We start from the raw sequence: 22653 nt of genomic DNA, 5'->3' as shown, positions 1-22653 counted from the left end.
AGGAGATAGTTTGCGCCAAAGTTTTTCCAAAGCCACCTTGGTACTTGGTGAATAGTGGAGATGAGACGCAGGTATAAATGTGTGGGACACTAAATGGCAAGTGTCAAAGAAGAACAGAAACTATCGGATATCACCACTGAGTGGGAGGGTATATACTGCTAGGGGTGGGGACAATCAAGGAAGTCTTCATGGAGGAAGTGGCATTTGCACAGGGCCTTGAAAAAATAGGGTAGAGGAGGTGGGATCTGATTGGTTGTCAGAGGGGTAATCCGGGGCGTTCTTTTGAATGAGAGACATTTTCTTGCCTTCAGTTAACCCTAAGTCATTTATAGAGCACCTGTTATGTATAGGCCCGGCCTGGAGAAGCTGTTTCCCCCTGTAAATTATCTGGAGATACATTGGAAGGTTAAAACAAAGTGGGGGTAGGGGGTGTGTGTGCTATTGGCATCCAGTGAGTAGAGCCCAGGGATGTGTTAGATAATGTGCTATAGACAGGATGGCCCCCTACAACACAGAATTACCCAGTACAAAATGGTAATGGTGCCAGGGCCCAGAAGCCCTAACTAGAGGCAAAGGGAAATGTTTTGGTTGCCCGCCACAGCCCCAGGTCCTGCCACACTAATAGTGAGGCCTGTCTCACACCCTCAGAAGTGCATTATATACTTGGGGAGTTGCACTATGATTAACTAGCATGCTTAGCATGCTCTGGCATAGAGAAGGCCCCGGCCCATTCTCCAGACTTCACTCCCTGCAAAGTTGGTATCACTGCCCTGTCTTTTCAGCCAAGGAGGTGGGCTCAGAGTAGCAGAGCTGACAGCAGGAAGGCCTCCCAGGAATCTGCTTCTCAGTTGGACTGAGAAAGACCGATACTGTATGAGTTCACTCACATGTGGAATCTAAACAAAGAAACAAACAAAAATCCAAATCAGACCTGTAAACACAGAGAACAAACTGATGGTTGCCAGAGGGCCAGGTAGAGGGGTGGACCTTATAGGACCCAGCGCTTTTTCCCCTTTTTCCCTTTCCATGTAGTTTCAGCCCATGGGCAGGTGCTGAGAGGTGGTGTGTAGCAGTGCCTGTCCACTTGGGGGTGGGAGAGAGTTCTAGAACTCACATTCTCCGCTCTTAGAGGTCTTTGATAGGCCTTACTCTAGGGCAGTGATTCCTGAGATGTTTGGACCAGCAGCTTTAGCAGCACCTGGGAACTTGTTAGAAAGGCACGTTCTTAGGCCCTATGCAGACCTACTGGATCAAAAACTCTGGGGTAGGGCCCAGGAATTTGTGGTCTAACAAGCCCTCCAGGGAAATCGGATACACCCTGAAGTGTGAGAATCACTATAGTGGGGTATGTCTTGGGGTAAAATTGTGAATCAAGCCAAGGTCAACAGGATTATCTCTTTTAAAAGATGATCCCTACTAGAAAAGCAGGTTTTATTTATTTATTTTTTTTGAAAAGCAGGTTTTATTAAAAAAAAATTATTTCAAGGCACCTGGGTGGCTCAGATAGTTAAGTGTCTGCCTTCAGCTCAGGTCATGATCTCCAGGTCCTGGGATCGAACCTCACGTCAGGCCCCCGGCTTGGTGGGGAGTCGGTTCTCCCTCTCCCTCTGCCTCTCTCCCTGCTTGTGCTCTCTCTGTCTCTGTATCTCCCTCAATGGAATAAAAAGAAAAAAAATTATTTAGGGTGTCTGGATGGCTCAGTTGGTTAAGTGACATCCTTCGGCTCAGGTCATGATCCTGGAGTTGCAGGATCGAGTCCCACATGGGCTCCCGGTCAGTGGGGAGTCTCCTTCTCCCTCTGATTCTCCCCCTTCATGCTCTCCCACACGCTCTCTCAAATACATAAATAAATAAATAAAATCTTAAAAAATTTATTTTTAACTGAAGTATAGTTGACCTACGCTCATATTAAGGTTATTATTATTATTATTATGTATAACAATTATATTAAAATATTATTATTATGTTATTATTCAGGTGTAAGTATAGTGATTTGACATTTCTATACATTACACTGTCCTCACTGGGATACGTGTGGTCACCATCTGTCATCGTACAACGTTATTACAATATTACTGACCATATTCCTTATGCTGTACTTTTCATCCCCATGACCTGTTTATTTTATAAGTGGAAATTTGTACCTCTTAATCCCTTCCATCTATTTTGCTCATCCCCCATCTGGCTCCCCTCTGGCAACCACCAGTTTGTTCTGGGTATTTATGAGTCTGGTTTTTTGCTTGTTTCTCTGTTTTGTTTCTTAGATTCCACATAGAAGTAAAATCATATGGTATTTGTCTTCCCCTGTCTGAGTGATTTCACTTTAGCATACTGTCATCTGGGTTCATCCGTGTTGTTGCACATGGCAAGATTTCATGGTTTTTAATGGCTGAGCAACATTTCATTTTATATATATGCCACATCTTCTTTATTCATCTTGGCTCTTGTAAAATTACAATGAATGTGGGGGTGCATATGTCTTTTTGAATTACTGTTTTCATTTTCTTCAGGTAAATACCCAGAAGGGGGATTACTAGATCATATAGTACTTTTAATCTTTCTCTTTTTAAAAAATGTATTTATTTATTTTAGTGGGGAGGGGCAGAGAGAGAGAGGGAGGGAGAGACAATCCCAAATGGACTCCCCGTTGAGCGTGAAGCCCAGTGAAGGGCTTGATCCCACAATCCTGAGATCATGACCTGAGCTGAAACCAAGAGTCTGACTCTCAACTAACTGAACTACCCGGGTACCCCATACTTATAATTTTTTGAGGAATCTCCCTATTGTTTTTCATAGAAAATTTACATTCCCACTAACAGTGCATGAGGCCTGCCCTTTCTCCACATTCTTGCCAACATTCACTTTATTGTCCTTTTGAAATTAGCCATTCTGACTGGTATGAGGTATATCTCATGGTGGTTTTGCTTTGCATTTCCCTGACAGGATAATCTTTCTAAATCTAAAAATCTAAATCTAAAATGTGAATGTAACCCACCAGTTTCTTTTTACCACCATCAAGTTAAGTGCTTTTTCCACTGGACCCCACTCTCAGCTAATCTGAGGGTACCAATTAGAATTAGGTTTTGTGGAGTAAAACAGAGAACAAGAAATTAACGTTTTAAAAATTGAGAAGTTTAGGGGCACCTGGGTGGCTCAGTGGGTTAAAGCCTCTGCCTTCGGCTCAGGTTGTGGTTCCGGGGTGCTGGGATCGAGCCCCGCGTCGGGCTCTCTGCTCAGCGAGGAGCCTGCTTCCCCCCCCCACCCCCCCCGCCTGCCTCTCTGCCTATTTGTGATCTCTGTCTATCAAATAAATAAATAAAATCTTTTTAAAAAATTGAGAAGTTTATTTCTCTCTCACATCCAAAGAGGTCTAGAAATTGGCTGTCCAGGGATCTTGGACTGTTCAGCAAAGTTATCTGGGAGTGTGATTTCTTTTTCTAAATCAGTGATTTAGTGTTTGGCACAAATGATGTATATTTTATAAAAATATGAGAAATTTTATTTATTTATTTAGAGCATGCACAGGTTGGGGGGCTGTGGTGAGCACTGAAGGCCAGAAGGAGAGAATCCTAGACCAGCTCCATACCCAGGGCAGAGCCCAGGGCGGGGCTTGACCTTAGGACCTGATATCATCACCTGAGCTGATATCAAGAGTTGGACACTTAGCCAACTGAGGCACCCAGGTACCCCTAAAATTCAAGAAATTTTAAAAAATGTATTCAAAAGAAAGCAAGAAAATGCCCAACAGAATTAACTGTGGTAAGTATGATGAATATCCTTTCAGGCAGTTCAGTAGGTGTATTTATTTTGTCTATGACTAAGCTGGTCTCAGAAGGATACAAGGCAAAATCAATCCTTTTTTTTTTTAATTCCATTAGCCAATGTGTAATACATCATTAGTTTTTGATGTAATGTTCAATGATTCATTAGTTGCTATTACACCCAGTGCTTATCACATCACATGCCCCCTTAATGTCCATCATCCAGTTACCCCATCTCCCCCCCCCCAATCAGTCCTTTTTAAAGATTTTTTAAAAGATTTTACTTATTTGTCAGAGAGTGAGCACATGCAGGGGGAGTGGCAGGCAGAGGCAGAGGGAGAAACAGACTTTCCACGGAGCAGAGAGTCTGACATGGGGCTTCATCCCAGGACCTGAGATCATGACATGAGCCAAAGGCTTAAACCACTGAACCACCCAGGCACCCCTTAAAGGTTTTTTTTTTTAAGTGATCTGTGCACCCAGTGTGGAACTTGAACCCACAACCCCGAGATCAAGTGTGGCATGCTCCACCAACCAAACCAGCCAGGCATTCCCTGATATCAATCTTTTTAATTAATTAATTAATTTAATTTATATTTTGTTTTTAAGATTTTATTTGCAAATGAGAGAGTGAAAGAAGGGGGAGGCAGGGCAGAGGAAGAGGAGGAAGCAGGCTTCCCACTGAGCAAGGAGCCCAACATGGGACTCCATCCTAAGACCCTGAGATTATGACCTGAGGTGAAGGCAGAGGCTTAACTGACTGAGCCACCCAGGTGCCCCCAAATCAATCTTTTTAAAATATATGACTCTCACCTTCTAAAAGTATAACTTAGGGGCGCCTGGGTGGCTCAGTGGGTTAAGCCTCTGCCTTCAGCTCAGGTCATGATCTCAGGGTCCTGGGATTGAGCCCCGCATCGGGCTCTCTGCTCTGCAGGGCCCCTGCTTCCCCCTTTCTCTCCGCCTGCTTCTCTGCCTGCCTGTGATTTCTCTCTCTCTCAAATAAATAAATAAAATCTTTTAAAAATTAAAAAAATAAAAGTATAACTTAATCATCACATATATATAACATATAATGATCTCTCTCCCCAAGAAAAAAGTTATATATTCATTAATTTAAAAATTTATCATATATATTAAATTTTATACTAAATATAGTATATAGAATTTATATTATATATAAATGTTATGTTTGTATTCATATATTTTATATAAATTTTATAATTTGTATTATAACTGCATTATGTAATATATGACATGTAGAAATACAAATTATATATAATTATATAATCACAATATGATTAATTAGTATTATATAATTATATAAACAGTGTTATAAAACTGGCATATAATTACTAATTAGCATTAACTATATAATCAATATGATATCATTATATATAGATATATGTATCTCTTGGAGAAAGCTCTCACCTCTGCTTACCCCTTCACACTCACCCTGTACCCTCTCCACGTTCCCCGTACTTTCTGTCGCGCTTCACCTCGCTGTGCCCTGCGGGGCATTAGGCCTTTGCTCTTGCCATCTTTCCTGAAACACGCCTTGTGTGTCGAGCTGATCACAGGGGGCTCTTCTCATCCGCAGGCCTCGCTCTGCATGTGCCCTCCCTAGAGAGAGCCCTCTTCTGCCCACTGTGCCTAAAGGAGACTCACTTCTCCGTCCATCCCGAGTCCCTCCCGCACTCCGTCCACTGATTTCCTCCATAGTGATGCGGGGCCAGTGGAAGGCAAGCAGGCAGGGACAAGGCCCCCAGCCCTAAGAGGAAACCACTCTTCAAAGGATTTTATGCCGCCCCGGAGGGAGCCCCCCACCCTTTCCCATGTGATAGAAAACCTGATGGGATGTCAGACGCAGGGAGGGTTAATCAGATTAAAGCAGCGGGGTAACAAGCCCGTGAAGACCCCTAGACGTAGAAACTCTAGTGGCAGGACCACTGGGTGGCTCAGTCAGTTAAGTGGGTGACTTCGGCTCAGATGTCTAGGTCCGAGTCCCGCATTGGGCTCCTTGCTCAGTGGGGAGCCTGCTTCTCCCTCTGCCAGTCCTGGTAGGAAAAAGGAAAGGAAGAAATCCTGTAACTGAACATCTGCCTCACTCGCTAGACCATAGGCTCCGTGTGTTCCGCTGGCCACGGTGTCCCAGTGCTGGGCATGGCGCTGGGTGAGGAAGGGCTCAGTAACTGGCCGGGTGAAGGAATGAATGAATAAGCTTCCCTGTGGCCTTACGTGTAGAACGGGGATCGTAGGGGCACTCACCACATAATGTGGCGTGAATGAAATGAAGTGGTGCGCAAACTTTTTGGTAATGGTACTTGGCTCGTGGTAAGATCTCAACAGTTACTGTCCCTTTTCTCTGTCACTGAGTCCTAGGCTTGACTCTGACCCGCCAGAGGCAACCTTGGGCAAGTCATTGAAACTCCTGGGCGTCAGAGTTTCTGCCATCAAGTAAGTATCTGTTGAATGAACATGGTTCTAATGCTGGAGGTACGGTCATGAATAATTAAACAAGACTTTCTTTCTTTCTTTTTTTTTTAAGATTTTATTTATTTATTTGACAGACAGAGATCACAAGTAGGCAAAGAGGCAGGCAGAGAGAGGAGGAAGCAGGCACCCTGCTGAGCAGAGAGCTGGATGCGGATGCGATGCGGAGCTCGATCCCAGGACCCCTGGATCATGACTTGAGCCAAGCCAGAGTCTTTAACCCACTGAGCCACCCAGGCACCCCAAAACTTGCTTTCTTAGAACTTACATTCTAAGATCTCCAATGGACTAGATATTTTTTCTTAGATTCTGTGTCATGCCGGAGCTGGAATGCTCTGGCTGAATTTTGTTTTTTAAAGATTTTATTTCTTTGAGATAGGCCGGACGAGAGAGCACAAGCAGGGGGCAGGGGCAGAGGAAGAGGGAGCAGCAGGCTCTCCACTGAGCAGGGAGCCCAAGGTGGAGCTCGATCCCAGGACTCTTGGATCATGACCTGAACTAAAGCCAGACGCTTAACGACTGAGCCACCCAGGTGCCCCCCAAGCCCGCCCCCCCCCCCTTTTAAAAGTGATCTGGCTGAGTTTTGAGCAGATGAGGAATGAGAATGGCCTAGCCTGACTTGGGATGGGAGGGGGCATTCCTCAGTTTAATTTCATCCAGTTCCAGCAGGTTTCTAAAATCATTTGGCAGATCTCCTTGAACGGTGCATGTTTGGGAGTTTGCCTGCTATGGCCCAACATCTGCAGCTCTGGAGTCTTGAGAGCACGTCAGAATTCGAGGAGGTGGATGACTGCCCGGGGAACCCAGGCCCCCTGCCTGCTGGAGCGGTTCTCTTGGCTGGAGAGCCTCAAAGACCCGCCGTTTCCCTTCTTTCCGGAGCCTCCGTCCCAGAAACGGCCCTGATTGGCTCTGCTGGGCTCATAGGCCCGCCCCTTGGAGCAATCGCTGTTGCTAAGGGGATGGGGTAAGCTGATTGGTCAGGCCCCGGGGCGAGGGCATATTAGCGGACAGAGCGGGTGGGAAGGTTTGCCTGGGAGCTAGGACACCAGTGCTACTCCCATTCCGCAGTAGATGCTAAAAACTGAAGTCTCCACCTTCTCACTCATCCTTGCCTGGCCTTGGGCATCAGCTTCTAACACTTAACTTACCGCCCCCAGGTGACTTCAGCTCTGGGGAAAACCAAGTCCGTTGCATTTGCTTCGATTGATGGATAAGAGAAATTACCCAGGATGTTCCTCTCTGACAGTTGCCAAGGGCACATTTTTCTCTAATGAGGGATGAGAAATAGCAGAATGTCCCGGGAGGCTGGTTATGGGACCAGGATCTAAATCCAAGCTCTGGCATGCCATCCACTACAGGACTTTTGAGCTTAAAAGAGATTAAGTTCATAAGCTAGTCAACAAATGAATTGATCAATCATTCCAAAAATGTTTTTGACAATAAATAGGAAACCTGTAAATTATTTAAACAATGCGCTAATTATTGAGACTTTCAGTAGCAAGACAAAAAGGAGGTTTGGATTTATATGCTAAGAAAGGCTCCCTGAAGGGCCCCTTGGGGTCCAGTGTGCTTGGGTTTGAGCCCTGAGCTGGCGGATGAAGAAAGCCTCTGGCGGAGACCTGTCACTGTACAAAAAACTGTTAATGGAGACTGGTTGAGAGGACAAGAGGAGGGAAGCGTGTCATATACCCAAAGTATCACTTTAGAGAGTCATTCTTGTTGAACTAGCGTTAATACACTGATAGCCTTAAGGAAGCAGCCTGATGCGGTAGGAACATGTGGATTTTGTGGACTGAGATCTATTGCAAGGCAAAGTTATTAGCGTAATTAAACATAATCCTCCTACAATATATATGCTGAGGACGTGTTAAAGATTAATTAATTGGAGAGGTGTTATGGATGGAATTGTCCTCTCCCCAAATTCATATGATGCCATTTAAACCTCTAGGACTTCAGAATGAGGCTCTATTTGGAGAAGAGCTTTTCAAGGAGCCCCTGTGCGGCTATTTTTTATGGTCACCTTAGAGAGTTAGAGAGCCAGCAGGAAGGCACAGCTGGCTTAAAGAGGGTGAAAGACTGATCTGGAGTCAGACACACACTGAGTGTCTTTTTGGTACATACAACTCCAGCCTCTGGGTTCCCTTCCTAGACGAGAACCAATTGCATCTTACGAGTTTTCTACAAGGTTGCATTTTTGAGATTGAATTTAATAGCAAATAATAAGGCAAATGTAGTCACTGTCTTAGAGCAGGGTTTCTCAACGGCGGCACTGCTGACAGTTCTTTGTTGTGAGGGCTGTGGTGTGCATTCGGGGTTCCGCGGCATCCCTGGCCTCTACCCACTAGATGGCAGTAGTATCTGCTTCCCCATCCAGTCGTGACGAAACTTTCCAGACATTGCCAAATAGAGGGAGGCAAGGCTATCCCCTGTTGAGAACCACTGTGCTAGTGTTCCTTTGAATTAAAGACCCAAAGCCTTACTTTTGCCTTACTTGTGTGTGTGTTAGATAAAATGTTAACAGTGTTCAGATCCCTGCTCTGCCCCTTGTTGGGAGTCCTTGGTCTAGTTTTTAACCTTTCTGAATTTGTTTCTTCTATAAAACCTAGTGAACACACCTTTACCTCGGAGGTTTGTGCAAGGATTAAGTGAAAGCATGTGTGCCAAACACGGACTTTAGCAAACTCTAGCCACACACTTGGCCTCACGGTTGGCCATGCGGCTTTAAGTAGCATGTTCATGGGGCATGTGCATGGCTCATTCGGTTAAGCGTCTGCCTTTGGCTCAGGTTGTGATCTCGGGGTCCTGGGAGCGAGTCCTGTGTTGAGCTCACTGCTCAGCAGGGAATCTGCTTCCCCTTTTTTTCCCTGCCCCCACCCCAACCCTGTTCATGCTCTCTTTCTCTCAAATAAATAAATGAAATCTTAAAAAAAAAAAAAAAAGGCATGTTCCTATGCCTGTGGCCCCCAAGGGCAGAAAGCACCCCTGGGACACTTGGGCTGGCATTGGTCTGTGCCTGAGGGGCCTGTAGGATCACTGAGAAGTCGGGTCCCTGCAGCTGAACTGGGCGCCTCCCATCAGCACTGGGGCAGGACAGAGGAGTGGGGGGTCTTGACAAGAGTTAGGGGAAAAGGAAGGGGTTACCCTTTCTTCATCCTTGGCCATCAGGGTGTGCCATCTCCTTTCCTCCAGCCTGATGGAGCTGTCACCCGCTCTGCGGCTTTCTGCAGGACAGGGGGCCCTCCTTGCTCTCTCTCAGCCTTGGGCAACCAAGAGAGCCTGAGAACGTATATAGGGTCACGACTTCAGGTGAGAGTAACTGGCATCTTTGTTACTATCCTCCTACCTCTGTTCTTCAGAGGCAAGCTTGTTCAGGAACTGAATTTAATTTATACGTGTATTGTGAAGCTATTTTATGCTGAGGTAGGAGTGGAGGGGAAAGGAGCTTTTATGGTCCCAACCCCTTCTCCCTGAAGGCGCGATTAATTGGGAAACTAACCCAGATCCCTCCATGGGACACCATTGTCCGGCAGGCTGCACCCCTGCCTTAGGTCCTGGGACTCCCAGAAGGGGTTACACTGGGGTTTCCATTTCTTTTTTTTTTTTTAAGCCGCTAAATTTGTGGTTATTTATTTATTTATTTATGAGAGAGAGAGAAAGAGTGTGTGTGTGAGCGGGGAGGCGCGGCAGAGGGAGAGGGAGAGAATCTTAAGCAGCCTCCGTGCTCATTGCAGAGCTGGACCCGGGCTCGATCTCACAACCCTGACATCATGACCTGAGCCGAAACCAAGAGTCGATCCTTCAACCAACCGAGCCGGCCAGGCGCCCCTGTGGTAATTTATTTTTGACGGGGAGGTGGTGGTGGGGGAGGCGGTTCAGCGCAGAGCTGGTTCAGCCCAAGGTGGGGACGACTGCTCCTCATTCCCTGCTTGTTAAATAGCAACTGAGACGCGGCCTGGCCTTGAGGCTCTGGCCTGGACTTGCCAGGGAAAGAGTGAAAGGAAACTGCCACCCCCTCAACCCCCAACAAAGAATTGCATCAGAGATTTGCTGGTACTTTCCGCGCGGCCTCCACAGCTCCCAGCAGTGCCCGGCTTGCCTGCGTGAGAGCCATGAGAACTGCTGTGAGCCGTGACTTCCCCGAAGCTCCATGAACGGTTAGTGAGCTCATCTGTGTGGACTGTGACTTGGCCGGTAGTGCTCAGGGCTGCACCGTGCAGCAGGGAGGCCCTGGGCAGGGGGAGCAGGGAGGGTTGGGGCAGGGGCAGGGCGACCCGCTCCAGCCGCGCCGGCACATCTGTCGACCCTGAGCAACAAGACCCTTCCTCTCCCTGGAGTTCAGTTTCCTCATAAACAAAATGGCGGATAAACATGCGGCCCCATGTCTTCGGAGACCGGGAAAGTGCAAGAAATGTTTAAAGACTAGCAGCGGTACTTATGAGCTAGGCTCTTTGTGGGAACTCTGGAGTGTTCCTTGTAGACATGGTGCAACTGAGTGGCTCATTTTCCCCCGTTTAACAAATATTTCCTGAAGCCCTACTGGGTGCCAGGTACTGCTGTAGGTGCTGATGATACAACAGTGAACTCAACAGGCCGAAGTCCCCTCCTTCTTACATTCTGTGGTGGGGAGACTGAGGGGCAACCGAAAAAGTAAGCGAAACGGTATGCTAGCTGGTGATAGGTGGTATGGGAATCACTAGAGTGAGGAAGAGGGAGAGGAAATGTAGTAGCCAGCCCCAAATGGCCCCTACCCTTGGTATCTGCACCCTCGCCTAGCCCCCTCCCATTCCGTCCCAGGCTTGGTCTGCGTGACCAGTAGAAGGTGGCAGAAGTAATGGTATGTCACATCTGACGTTACGTTTTAGGAGACCAGCTTCCTTGTTGGGCTCTCAGAGCACTCACTCCGGGGGGCGCTGGTTACAACGCTGTGCGGACCCTTGGGCAGCCTGTGGAGAGGCCCACGTGGATAGGAACTGAGGTACCCATCAAAAGCCAGTGAGAGGGATGCCTGGCAGGGGGCTCCGTCAGTTAAACGTCTGCCTTCTGCTCAGGTCATGTTCTCAGAGTCCTGGAACTAAGTCCCGCATCGGGCTCTCTGCTCAGCAGGGAGTCAGCCTCTCCCTCTCTCTGCTCTGCCTGCTGCTCCCCCTGCTTGTGCTCTCTCTCTCTCTCTCTCTGACAAATAAATAAATACAATCTTAAAACAAAAAACAAAAAACAAAAAACAAAAAGCCGGCGAGGAAATGAAGCTTGCCAACAGACTATAACGTTGCAAGAGACTCTGAGCCAAAACCTTGGAGAAAGCCTTCTCTTCAGTGCTGTAGAGAATGTGGGTGGAATGTGCCCTCTGCTGTGACTGTCCTCTCTAGGCAGTGGGCTACGTGCTTTGTGGACGCTGTCTCATTTAATCCTCCTCTGACTGCCATACTGGGGGTACTAATGTTGTCTCCATTTTCCACAGCAAGGTTCAGAGGCTAACTCACTTGCCCAGATCCTCTAGCTAGTAAGTGCCTGAGCTGGGACTCACACTTGAGTCTTCACACTGTCATGCTATTCTACCTTTCCACAACAGGCTTTAGACCTCACACTAATACCCTCTCCCTTCCTCTGGTTATCTCTTGTCCCCCAAGTCATTCCTAAGTGTTGACATTCATTGAGCTCTTTGGCCCCAGGCCACGGTCCTCCCTCTCTTTCAGTGTCAGATGGTGGTTCCAGGCTTCATGGTGAGGGTCTGTCAACCACATGCCCCAGTCGCATAGGCCTGGAATCTTCTTTCTGCTGACCTTCTCACACAGCTTCAGCAAGCCGTTCCCACGCTGGGTTGTTTATTTGCTGCCAGCACCATTCTACATTCCTGCCTCTTTTTCTCTGTATGATGGGAGAGCTGATGCCTGCAAAGCACATTTCCCAAACTGCCTGGTCACTTAGCTTTGTAGTAAGTTCAGCCAAGGAGAGGCACTTGGTAGGAGATTAGAAGGTGGGCTGAAGAGAGAGGGCAGGAGTCCCCATCCTCCTTCCCTGCCTCCTCACCTCGTCCCTGAAGGCAGCCCTTCTCGTAGTGACTGGGCTCCCTCTGCGGCTTCACCTCCTGCTGTGCGGGCCACCCTGGCTTCAGCCTGGGCTCCTGGGCTCCCCCGGCAGCACACTTGCTCCCTTGGTTCCTCTGGTTGTACTTGTGGCCACACAGCTTCCTGCATTTCCTAATCTCGAGCTTGTCTCATTTCTCCCTAGCTCTTTTAGCTCACCTTTGATGTGAGCCCCCCGGATTAAATTTTCTCTATGGATTGCTTGAGCTAGGTTTTCGCTTTCAGGTGGGATCCCAGCTCATATCAGGTGGGAAACCCTGGACTTTACCGTCATCTTAAATGGGTCTTCCTCATATCTCTTTAACGACAGGACCCCACTTTCTGATGAGAATCTCCAGTTCTTCTATGACACTCAGGTTCTCTCTTTCAGTTCAATGTGTGCCTCGTGTATCCCTGCAACCATCCGTCCGTCCATCCATCCATCTGTTCACCCGTCTGTCCGTCCATCCGTCCCTCCGTCCATCCATCCGTCATTATTTATTGCACTGTGCTTGCTGATGATTTAGTGATGACCAAGATTGGTAACTAACACATTCCCATGCAGCTCATGCAGAAGAGAATGTTTTTTTTTTTTTGTGGTGAGAACATTTAACGTGGGATCTAGCCTCTTGACAAATGTTAAGTGCACAGTGGTACAGTATCGTCGACTACAGGCACCACATCCTACAGCAGGTTGCTAGGACTTATTACTCCTGCGTAATTGACACCATATGCCTATGGAACAGCAACTGCCCTTTCCTCACTCCCCTAGCTCCTGGCAGCCACCGCTCTATTCTCTATTTCCATGAGTTTGAGTATTTTAGATACCTCACGTAAGTGGGATCTTGCACCGAGGTTGGTTCGTTTCACTTAGCATAATGCATCCGTGTTGTTCCGTATGGTGGGATTTCTTTCTTTCTAAAGGCTGAATAGTATTCCATTGCTCGTGTGTACTACGTTATCTGTCCACTTACCCATCGATGGATGCTTAGGTTGTTTCCATATCTTGGCTGTTGTGAAGTACAGATATCTCGTCAAGATCCAGATTTCAAGTTTTTTTTAAAAAAAGATTTTATTTATTTAAAGTAACCTTTACACCCAACGTGGGGCTCGAATCCACAACCCCAAGAATAAGAGTCACATGCTCTACCAACTGCCAGGGACCTCTCAGTTTTGTTTGTTTGGTTGGTTTTGTTTTTTTGATATGGATCCAGGAGTGGAATTACTGGGTCATGTAATTCCACAAAATTCTGTTTTTAATTTTTTGAGGAATCTCTATGCTGTTTTTCATAGAGACAGCATCAGTTTATATTATCTCCAACAGTTCACCAAGGGCTCCCTTTTCTCTATATTTTGCTTAATGTGGTTTTGATTGGCATTTTTCTTTTTTTCTTTTTTTTTAATAAAGATTTTTATTTATTTATTTGACAGACAGATCACAAGTAGGCAGAGAGGCAGGCAGAGAGAGAGGAGGAAGCAGGCTCCCCGCTGAGCAGAGAGCCCGATGCGGGGCTCGATCCTAGGACGCTGGGATCATGACCTGAGCCGAAGGCAGAGGCTTTAACCCACTGAGCCACCCAGGCACCCCTGGCATTTTTCTGATTAGTGATATCGAGCATCTTTTCATTTATCTGTTAGCCATCTGTATATCTTCTTTGGAGAAATTCCTATTCCCATCCTTTGTCTGTTTCTTAATTGGGTTACTTTTTTTTTTTTCCAAGATTTTATTTTTAAGTAATCTCTATACCCAGTGTGGGGCTCAAACTCACAACCCAGAGATCAAGAGTCATAGGCTCTTCTGCTGAGCCAGCCAGGCATCGTGTTGGTTTTGTTTTTGTTTTTCCTTTTTTTGCTAGTGAGTTCTAGGAGTCTCTTATTTAGCTCAGGAATTAACCCCTTAGCAGACATATGGTTTGCCAATATCTTCTCCCCTTCCATGGGTTGCCTTTTCACTCTGTTGATGGTTTCCTTTGCTGTGCGGAAGCTTTTTAGTTTGATGTAGTCACACTTAACTAATTTTGCTGTTGTTGCGAATGCTTTTTGGTGTCATATTCAAGAAACCATTGTTGAGACAAATGCCATAAAGCTTTCCTCCTGTTTCTTGGAGTTTTAGTTTTAGGTCTTAACATTTAAGTCTTTAATCCATTTTGAGTTGACTTTGGGGCGGAGAGAGGTAAGATAAGAGTATCTACAAAAGCCACAAAAGTGCAGGGCACCTGCGTGGCTCTGTGGTTAAGCGTCTGCCTTCAGCTCGGGTCATGATCCCGGGGTCCTGGGATCGATCCCTGCATCGGTCTCTCTGCTTGGCGGGAAGCCTGCTTCTCCCTCTCCCACTCCCCCTGCTCGTATTCTCTCTCTCACTGCCTCTCTCTTTGTTTCAAATAAATAAAATCTTTTTTAAAAAGCCACATAAGTGCTCTAATAGGGTAACTATAGGGTGTTGTAGGAGCACATGGCAGTGTCCCAGTCCTCCCAGAGGGTTTGGTGAGGGCATGAGTCCTTGAGGCCTGACCCAAGAGGAGCTGGTCAGACAGAAGAGGGCAGGGAGGAAAGAGTAGAGCAGGCTGAGAGGAGAGTATGCCCAGACCCAGAGGTCAGATGAGGAAAGTACCAGTGCTGGGCAGGCTTGAAAGGGGAGATTCTCAAATAGAAACGTGGCTATATTGGCCCCCACCTCCCTGTGGAGCAACACTGCCACCCACATCCACAGTTCTAATCTCTCCGTTCCCGTCCAGCTCTCCCGGCTCGGTGGGCCCTTCTGGACCCCACAGGACAGCTCCCTTATAATGTGTATCCCTCATAATGGATACAAATGTCCCCAAACGTCCTGCACTTCCTTACTTCTGGAATTCCTTCTCTGGAGCCGTGGCGAACCCTGTTTTTCTTACCTTTTTAATGTAGCTTTCTTTTGTTTTGAAGAGCTATCTAATGATTCAGGTCATTGGAGTTGGGATCTCTCACTTAGCCCTTTGGTCCACAGGCTGTGAAGCGTCCCGGTGCTCCTGTTGGGAAAACACAGAGGGGGCCTGGCAGGTGCCAGAATGGGCGGCGGCCCTTGGGAACGCCTCCTGGACCGTCTTTCCCCTCGGCTTCTGCTGGAGTCCCGGGGATAAGCACTGTTTGGCCTCTGTTGACACTGATACAAAAAGACCCACAGCACAAGCTGGACGATAAGCAGCACCAGTAGTTGGCCCTGTGCTGTGGTGACCGCGGGGAGGGCGGGAGGACTGGGGAGCGCTGAGAAAATGCTGGGAATGAGGCATGGCTGCAACTTAGAGCAGCTGAACAGAGTCCTGTGGGAGTGCAGGCCAACTGTGGACAGATATTCCCACAGAACACTGAACTCTGGATGGTTTGTGGTATGTGCAATTGACTAATTTTTGATTTTAATTTTAATTTTTGATTTTATTTTTATTTTTTAAAGATTTTATTTATTTATTTGACAGACAGAGATCACAAGCAGGCAGAGAGGCAGGCAGAGAGAGAGGGGGAAGCAGGCTCCCTGCTGAGCAGAGAGCCTGATTCAGGGCTCGATCCCAGGACCCTGGGACCATGACCTGAGCCGAAGGCAGAGGCTTTAACCCACTGAGCCACTCAGGAGCCCCTAATTTTTAATTTTTAAAAAAAATTTTAAATTTAATTTTTTTCTTTTTAAAAAAATTTTATTTATTTATGGGGGGGAGCATGAGCAGGGGCGGTGGCAGAGGGAGAAGCAGGCTCCCGCTGAGTAAGGAGCCCAATGTAGGGCTCCATCCCAGGACCCTGAGATCATGACCCGAGCCAAAGGCAGACGCTTTACCAGCTGAGACACCCAGGCATCCCCCAAATTTTAAATTTAAATATACTGTACAGGCCATTGTAACACAGATCAAACTAGATGTTTATAGGCTTATTCAGGGGTTCTTAACCATGGCTGCACATTACAATCACCTGAGGAGGTTTTTTCCTTTTTAAAGATTTTATTTGTTTGAGAGAGTAAGTGCACGAAAGAGCACCAGGGGTGGGGGGAGGACAGAAGGAGAGGGAGAAGCAGGCTCCCTGCTGAGCAGGGCCCCCCCCCCCCCCATTCCAGGGTCCCATTCCAGGGCCCCAGGATCATGACCGGAGCTAAGCGCAGCCCTTTAACTGACTGAGCCACGCTTTCCTCCTCTGTCTCAGGCCAATTAAATCAGAATGGGGGCGGGGCACGATGAGTCCTCAAGTTTTTCTAATGTCCCAGCTGATTCCGATGTATAGTTAAGGCTGAGGCTGAGAGCCTCGGGGTTTGACGTGTTTGTGGGCTTCATCGCACGTGACCTTGGATGTTTACAGCATAGTTTGGCAGAGGATGGAGGAAGGCTCTGTACCACCTGGGGCCTTCTCTAGCGGTCACTGACAGGTGCGCTATATCACCAGCGGTCCAGTGCCCGGACGAGACCGCTGAAGACAAACACGGGGGGCTCTTCTGTTCTCTTTCTCTTGAGGACCCCCCACTCTTTATCACAAAGTATGTACCCTTACGGATATGGCAGAAGAGGTCACTGAGAAACTCACAGCTTGTTTCACCTTAAATGGTTGCAAAAGTATCCTTCATCGCTCACATGTCTGGATCTAGCATCTTGTCCTGGGTACGGTTTCTCACTGGGTACCTAGCTCCACTGTCTCTATGTTATAAGGACTGGGCGTCGTGTGCGTGCAGTCACTTTGAACTGTGCAAACAATCCCCGGTCGGTAGGTACGCATGAGGAATTCCCTTCAAGGTCTGGGGAGGACTGGATATGGCACAGCTCACCAGATTCAACCACGGTGGGCCAGTGGCAGTGTCTCCCACGCCTTCCCCTTCCTCAAACGGTGGTGTTTCCCACAGTCCCATCCTTGACTGTTGTCTCTCTTAGATCCCATGCTCGGGCTACGCTCCCACCTCTTAAATCTGTGCCATCAATTTTTATTCTCTGCTGAGTTCCAAATACATCTTTCCAACAGTCTATTAGACATTCCCTCCTGAATGCCCTTATAGGAAAGAAACATGGACTTACAGTGACCCGTCCTGAATTCATTATTTCAATTAATTTGTTACTCTCTACCTCCATGTGCTTTTCTTTTCTCTCTTTTTTAAGGAATTTACTGGAAGGACACATAAAGGAAGACTTGAGAAAACAGCGCAAAGGACAGGTGCCGAAGAAACTTGATTACCAGCCCCCAGAGGCACGTGGGCAGCCTTTGAAGATGCTGTCTTTGGCTGACTCACTTGCAAATGCTTCCAGCCCCCATGTGTTTCTACTCTAAATTCAAACTTCTGAGAGAGAGAGAGAAACTGATTGGCCTGTCTTGGGTCACGGGCCTACCCCTGACTTGACTTAGGGGGTTGGATCCTGTGATTGGAAAGCCCGTCGGAATCAGATGAGTTAGGATCAGTCCCGCAGAGTGCTGTTAGCAGGAGAAAGCAGAGAGCTTGCAAAGCAGGGAGGAAAGGTTTTATAAAAATTCTCCCCATTTTATTGTTTTTTTAAAAAATATTTATTTATTTATTTATTTGACAGACAGAGATCACAAGTAGGCAGAGAGGCAGGCAGAGAGAGAGGAGGAAGCAGGCTCCCCGCTGAGCAGAGAGCCCATGCGGGGCTTGATCCCAGGACCAGAACACGACCTGAGCCAAAGGCAGAGGCCCAACCCACTGAGCCACCCAGGGGCCCCCATTTTATTGTTTTAAACATTATACAAGTTACACATAAGTAAATGCACTTGTGAAAAGCCAAAGAAGGAAGACTATAGAAGAACTTCTCTCCATCCTGCTCTTGTCCTCAGAGGTAAGTTCTACGAAGTTATGGTCGATTTTTACAGGTCTTTTTTTCTGCTTTTCGGTATATATGTAAATATGTGTGTAAAATATGTATATATACATGAATGTAACTGTTCCTTTTCGTATTACTATGACCTACTGCCTTCATGTAATTGACAGGTTTTCCCATTTCAAAACTCATAGCCATACCTCATTTTTATTTTAGTAAGTGAAGTAATGCATGGTCAACACTAATTTAAGCAGTGCAGAAGTTTGTAAAACGAAAAGTAAAGATTTCCCTTCCTCCAGTCCACATTTCGCTACAACTCTAGAGCTCTTCCCTAGAGGGAACTACTGTTAACATTTTCTTATTTATCAGAAGAAATACTTCCAGGTGACCAAATGGGGCTATTTCTAGGAGTGTTTATTTGCTGCATCCTGACAACATTACCATGCTGATTGTCGTGTGTCAACCCATTTTTATAAATGTTACAAAATCATTGGTACCAATGGATGGGTGACCCCTAAGATTTGTAAGAATTGTAGTAGTTTATTATTATTTTTTTAGAGAGTGAGCGCGTGGCTGCGGGGGTTGGGGGTGGTGGTGCAGGGAGGGTAAGGGGAGGGGCAGAGGGAAAGAGAATCCCAAGCCGACTCCCCGCTCAGCACAGAGCTTGACACAGGGCTCAGTCTCACGACCCTGAGATCATGACCTGAGCTGAAATCTAGAGTCAGAGGCTTACCTGACTGAGTCACCCAAGTGCCCCCCAAAATGTAGTACTTTATAAGTGGCTGTTCATAAACTCTCTCTCTACCTTCTAAACTTCCTCCCATCATAGAATTTTTTCATCTTTCGTATAAGAGACCATGCCAGTGTTTAAGTCAACATTTTATAGATATCCTTGTTGCTTTTACATCTGACATGGAAACCGGGTGTTCAAAGCTGTTCTACACTGCCCTGCTACTAGGAGCAAAATAAACTGGAAGGTGGCTTGTCAAAAATCCAGTTACAATAAGCATCTCTTTCGGGACCATGATGTGCAATGTTACATAAATATGTTACATATGTAACATATTTGTATGTAACATAAAATGTTACATAAATAACTCCTATGGAGATAGACATTTGCAGTTCTTGTTTGACTTCTGGGGAAGTTCCTTCCATTGTTCGCATAAAGTATCTTGCAGATAGAGATGAAGTTAGAATTGAATGATACAAGCCTTCTTGTACTGTTAGCCATTGGAAACAGCCATGTAAGTGGTCAAAACGGGAATGAGCTGCTGTGACAGCCAGCGCATGTTCAGGCAGAGGGATTCTCTTGGTGGCCTTCTCGGGGGCACCCAGGAAATGGGGCTGGCTCTCACCTGCTCGTTGGGCTCCATAGCCAAACTTCCAGCAGGACCTGGTGGACACACGGTGTCCTGCCGCTCTCATCTTTTCCAATCAGAAGAAAGGGCTTATGTGGATGCAAAGGGATCTCCATGCCCTTAGTCATGCTAAGGACTCCCCTGCTTCCCCAAAAGAAGAAAAGCTGGACAAAAAATAGAGGTGGAGTGTGATTATTCTGTGCTCGTTTTGGGACAGTGAAATACTGATGTTCTGACCTCTCTGGAGATGTTTCTGGTGTGCAGCCTGTGCTCGGTCTAGACCCCGTGTTTTTCTAATTGAAGTTCAATGACTAATGTCACATGAACTCATGGAATGACACATGACCGCTTCTAACGAACTGTCCTACTCTGAAGGCATGGGGCGTACATATTAAGGGTAATCGAGCATTGACTGCTCTTCGTGAATGTCTTCCATTGAGTAATATAGAGCTAAGTCAGAAGTGGGTAGAATTTCGCGGATTTCCTGTGATGAAAGTGAAAATAATCTAAGATCATTCTATGGAGAAGCCTTAGAATTCCCATCTGCCAAGGAACCGCCTTCAGCCAAAACACAGAGGGGCAGTCGGCCCCCCTCCCCGCCATGCCGTGTGCTTCTTGAGGGAATGTGGGTTTCCCTTTTCTAAATGTTGGGCTAGGTCTCTCCTCCTTCCTCTCTCCCCTCCAGTTTGACCCTTTCTGAATATATCGTCAATCCCCTCTTCATCACTTAACATTAAACCATAAACTCACAACGAGGCCTTGCACACATGGTACATGATTGCTTAATCAACTTTTGCTGAATGACAAATTTACATTTACAGGAGACACCTGCCTGGAGTCAGGCAATCCAGAATTCCTCGCAAACGGCTCCAGCCTCTAGGGCTGGGGAATGGGTGTTGTGTTCGTTTGTGATAGCTAAAAGGGACAGAGCCAGGGTGGGTGAACAGAACTGTGGACTTGCGGAACTGTCAGACTCAAAGGACAAGATGAAGAGAAAGTTGGAGGAGAAGTGTGTATGGCTGTGGCTAGGCGTTTGTGATATGGAACATTTTGTTGTGGGGTATCCGCTGGTAAGGGCAGTTTGGAACTCTGTTCCGATGTGGTGGCCTGGGGGAGTGAGGAAGGGCCCATCATTTACACCCTCTGCCTTCCCATACAACCCTATGCTATGTTTTTTATGAGACTGACGCGCTACCTACTGTGCTAACGAGGCACCTTCCTATGGTATGTTTTTTAAATAACTGATAGAACAAATAGAAAATCATTAAGAATATAGAAGCTCTGAACAAGTTGACTAGTTGACATTTATAGAACATTCTACCCAACAGAATACACATTCTTTTTGAGGGCATGTGGAACGTCTACCGAGGTACCCCATTATATTCAGGACCATAAAACAAATGCCAATAAATTTAAAAAGATTTAAGTCATAGAAAGTATATTCTCGGGGCGCCTGGGTGGCTCAGTGGGTTAAAGCCTCTGCCTTCCGCTCAGGTCATGATCCCAGAGTCTTGGGATCAAGCCCCGCATCGGGCTCTCTGCTCAGCAGGGAGCCTGCTTCCCCCTCTCTCTCTGCCTGCCTCTGCCTACTTGTGATCTCTGTCTGACTGTGAAATAAATAAATAAAATCTTTAAAAAAAGAAAGAAAGTATATTCTCTGATCACAGTGGAATTAAAAGAGAACTCAAGAACAGGAACATTCTTGGGGCGCCTGGGTGGCTCAGTTGGTTGATCAGTTGGTAAGTGTCCTCCTAAGTATGATCAGGTCATGATCCTGGAGTCCCAGGATCGAGTCCCGCATCGGGCTCCCTGCTCAGCGGGGAGTCTGCTTCTCCCTCTGACCCTCCCCCCTCTCATGGTCACTCTCACTCTCTCAAATAAGTAAATAAAATCTTAAAAAATTGTAATTTTAAGAACAGGAACATTATTTTTCTTTTAAGTGTTCCATTTGATGAAATTTGAAAAGCGTATATGGTTGCATAATGAACATCACAATCAAAGAGCATTTGCATCACTGCAGGAAGTTTTCTCGTGCCCCTTTTGTAGTAAATCCCCTTGCTCCAGTCCCAGTCATGGGAAGTTGATCTAATCAGTCAGCCGCTGATCTAATTTTGTCCAAGAACAGGAAAATTCTTAGTTATCAAATATTTGCAAACTTCATACAACACGTTTAACTGGCCCATGGATCAAAGAAGAAATCCTAAAGGAACTCAGAAAACATTTGGAACAGAAAGAAAATGAAAGGCTAACCTACCAACATTTGTGGTTGCCACAAAAATAATACTTAGGAGGACACTTACTGCCCTAAATGCCTCTATTTGAAAAGGAAGATTTAGAATCCGTGGCCTTAGTTTCCGCCTTGAGAATTGAATAGGAGAGCACATTAAACCCAAAGTAAGCAGAAGAAGGGAAATACTTATTTTTTGTTTTTAAAAATTGAGATAGAGTTGACGTAGAAGGTGTTTGAGGCATATGGGATAATTATTTGATACAGGTAGATATTGAGAAATGATTACCACTATTTAGTTAACATCCGTCCCCTCAAAGAGTTAGCATTTTTTTTCTTGTGATTAGAACTTTTAAGATGTGCTATAGTAGCAGCTTCCAAACCCACAATATGGTCTTGCTAACAGTAGTCACTGTGGTATTTATCTTCTAACTGGAACCCATCCCCAGCCTCTGGCAACCACGAATCTGTTCTCTGTATCTGTGAGTTAGAGTTTTTTTTAGACCATGTAGAGGTGATCCCACACAGTGTTTGTCTATGTCTGACTTCTTTGACTTAACATAATGCTCTCTCGAGTGTCGTCCATGTTGTTGCAAATGGCAGGATTTCCTTTCCATGGCTGAATAATAATTGTGTGTGTTTGTGGGTACATGTATATCACATGTGCTTTATTCAGCGTCCATCGATGGACAGGTTGTTTCCATGTCTTACGTATTATAAAGAATGCGGCAATGAACGTGGGAATACAGCTAACTTTTTGAAATAGTGGTTTTATTTCCTTTGGGTAAATACTCCAAAATAGACTTGCTGGGTCATAGGTTGGACCATTTTTGATTTTTTGAAGACCCTCCATTCTCTTTTTCATTGTGGCTGCACCAGTTGACATTTCCGCCATCACTGCACAGATGTTCCCTTTTCTCCCCACCTTCACCTATGATTAGAAGAACTGTGTTTTACTCTGATCACATTTTTATGTAAAACTGATGT

General features: G+C 46.2%; 1 long non-coding RNA gene across 1 annotated transcript in view; it reads left to right on the top strand.

The window, feature by feature from the left end:
• The first annotated feature begins 5105 nt into the window (after positions 1-5105).
• LOC308353024 overlaps positions 5106-22653 on the top strand; it is a 78384-nt gene continuing 60836 nt past the window's right edge. The window contains exons 1-3 of the long non-coding RNA XR_013967727.1: positions 5106-6215; positions 9983-10081; positions 17410-18099. This is a non-coding gene — a long non-coding RNA (uncharacterized lncRNA). The remainder of the gene's footprint in view (positions 6216-9982; positions 10082-17409; positions 18100-22653) is intronic.

Source organism: Martes martes (genome assembly GCF_963455335.1).
Source record: "Martes martes genome assembly, chromosome: 12".
Classification (NCBI taxonomy): domain Eukaryota; kingdom Metazoa; phylum Chordata; class Mammalia; order Carnivora; family Mustelidae; genus Martes; species Martes martes.
Note: the sequence above shows the minus strand (reverse complement) of the source record. Positions and strands in the feature narration are given on the sequence as shown.